Raw genomic sequence first — 3,021 nt, 5'->3', positions numbered from 1 at the left:
TCACCTCCTCGGCAACGGCGCCAGAAAAGAGCTTGATGTCTACTAACAGCCTTCTTCTTGTAGACGTTGTTGGGCCTCCAAGTGCAGAGGTTTGTAGGACAGTAGCAAATTTGCCTCAAGTGGATTACCTAAGGTTTATCAATCTGTGGGTGGCGTAGGATGAAGATGGTCTCTCTCAAACAACCCTACAACCAAATAACAAAGAGTCTCTTGTGTCCCCAACACACCCAATACAATGGTAAATTGTATAGGTGCACTAGTTCGGCGAAGAGATAGTGATACAAATGCAATATGGATGGTAGATATGAGTATTTGTAATCTGAAAATATAAAAACAGCAAGGTGACAAGTGGTAAAAGTGAGCGTAAATGGTTTTGCAATTCTAGGAAACAAAGCCTAAGGTTCATACTTTCACTAGTGCAAGTTCTCTCAACAATAATTACATAATTGGATCATATAACTATCCCTCAACATGCAACAAAGAGTCACTCCAAAGTCACTAATAGCAGAGAACAAATGAAGAGATTATTGTACGGTATGAAACCACCTCAAAGTTATCCTTTCTGATCAATCTATTCAAGAGTCCGTAGTAAAGTAACACGAAGCTATTCCTTCCGTTTTATCTATCATAGAGTTTGTACTAGAATAACACCTTAAGACACAAATCAACCAAAACCCTAATGTCACCTAGATATTCCAATGTCACCTCAAGTATCCGTGGGCATGATTATACGATATGCATCACACAATCTCAGATTCATCTATTCAACCAACACAAAGCACTTCAAAGAGTGCCCCAAAGTTTCTACAGGAGAGTCAAGACGAAAACGTGTGCCAACCCCTTACATAAGTTCATTGAACCCGCAAGTTGATCACCAAAACATACATCTAATAGATCACGTGAATATCCCATTGTCACCACAGATAAGCACGGCAAGACATACATCAAGTGTTCTCAAATCTTTAAAGACTCAATCCGACAAGACAACTTCAAGGGGAAAACTCAATTCATCACAAGAGAGTAGAGGGGGAGAAACATCATAAGATCCAACTATAGTAGAAAAGCTCGCGATACATCAAGATCCTATCACCTCAAGAACACGAGAGAGAGAGAGACAAAGAGAGAGAGAGAGAGAGAGAGAGAGAGATCAAACACATAGCTACTGGTACATACCCTCAACCCCGAGGGTGAACTACTCCCTCCTCGTCATGGAGAGCGCCGGGATGATGAAGATGGCCACCGGTGATGGATTCCCCCTCCGGCAGGGTGCCGAAACGGGCTCCCGAGAGGTTTTTGGTGGCTACGGAGGCTTGCAGCGGCGGAACTCCCGACCTATTGTGCTCTCCGATGTTTTTAGGGTATATGGACATATATAAGCAAAAGAAGTCGGTCAGGGGAGCCACGAGAGGCCCACAAGGGTGGGGGGTGCGCCCATGGGGGTAGGGCGCGCCTCCTTGCCTTGTGGCCACCTCGAAGCTTCCCTGACGTCTACTCCAAGTCTCCTGGATTGCTTCCGTTTCAAAAATAACTCTCCCGAAGGTTTCATTCCTTTTGGACTCAGTTTGATATTCCTTTTCTTCGAAACACTGAAATAGGCAAGAAAACAGCAATTTGGGCTGGGCCTCCGGTTAATAGGTTAGTCCCAAAAATAATATAAAAATGTATAATAAAGCCCATAAACATCCAAAATAGATAGTAAAATAGCATGAATACTTCATAAGTTATAGATATGTTGGAGACGTATCAGTTATCAAGACCTTTTTCTGGCGCCGTTGCTGGGGAGTCATAGCGTGGGGTGAATATTCTCGTGTGTGCTTGTTTGCTTTATCGGTAAGTAATTTTTATTTGTTGTTCTTAGATGTTTTCTGTCTTTAGTTATGGATATGGAACACAAAATACCAAAAATTAGGTGTACTTGCTACTCATGGAGATGGGGAACCTCCTAAAACCCTCGATACTAGTTAGGTGAAAAATATTATGTACTGCTTTGATAATCCTGAGAAAACCCCATTCAATTATGTTATGGGTGACACGTTGGATCAACGTGAATACTTTAGGGATTATCGCTTGACACAAAAAGGAAAACTACTATGGGATCAAATTCATATGTTGCATTGGTATGCTCGGGAACTATGCTTGAGATATGATTATACTTGTTGCTCTAGGATGAAGGCTCCACACCTTCCCTTTTCATGCAAATTTAATGATAATGAAACCTTGGCTTCTTATGCTAATGGTATATATGATTACTATGATGTGGAACAAATAGAAGAATTTGTTGCTTTTATGGGTGCTTATGAGATTGAATCTTTGTTTAAACAGTGTGAAAATCTTGATGAGGCTGTTTACAGACCTGAAAACTTTGCTATACTTAAATATTGTTATGATAATTATGAATACAATTCCAATGTTGATGCATTTATTGAGAAAGTCTCCGCTGTCCAAGAAGAGAGTAATATTTTGTAGGAGTCTATGGAAGAAAAAATTGATAAAATTGTGAGCTCATTGGATGAAAAAGATGATGAGGAGAGCGAAGAACAAAAGGAGGAAGAGCGGATTAGCTACCGTGCCCATCTTCTAATGAGAGTAACTCTTCAACTCATGCATTGTTTAATTTCCCTTCGTGCTTACTGAAGGATGATTGCTATGATGATTGTTATGATCCCGTTGATTCTGTTGAAATATCCCTTTTTGTTGATGCTTGTGGCCAAGATGCCAATATGAATTATGCTTATGGAAATGAACTTGCTATAGTTCCTTATGTTAAACATGAATTGTTGCTATTGCACCCACACATAATAGTCCTATTATCTTTTTGAATTCTCCCGACTACACTATATCAGAGAAGTTTGTGCTTATTAAGGATTATATTGATGGGTTGCCTTTTACTACACATGATGATTTTGATAGATATAATATGCATGTGCTTGCTGCTATTACTTGTAATTATTATGAGAGAGGAACTATATCTCCACCTCTCTATGATTCCAACATGATAAAATTGCAAGAAACTGTTTATAC

The sequence above is a fragment of the Triticum aestivum genome, chromosome 6B, assembly GCF_018294505.1.
Source record: "Triticum aestivum cultivar Chinese Spring chromosome 6B, IWGSC CS RefSeq v2.1, whole genome shotgun sequence".
In the NCBI taxonomy this organism is placed as follows: Eukaryota; Viridiplantae; Streptophyta; class Magnoliopsida; order Poales; family Poaceae; genus Triticum; species Triticum aestivum.
Note: the sequence above shows the minus strand (reverse complement) of the source record.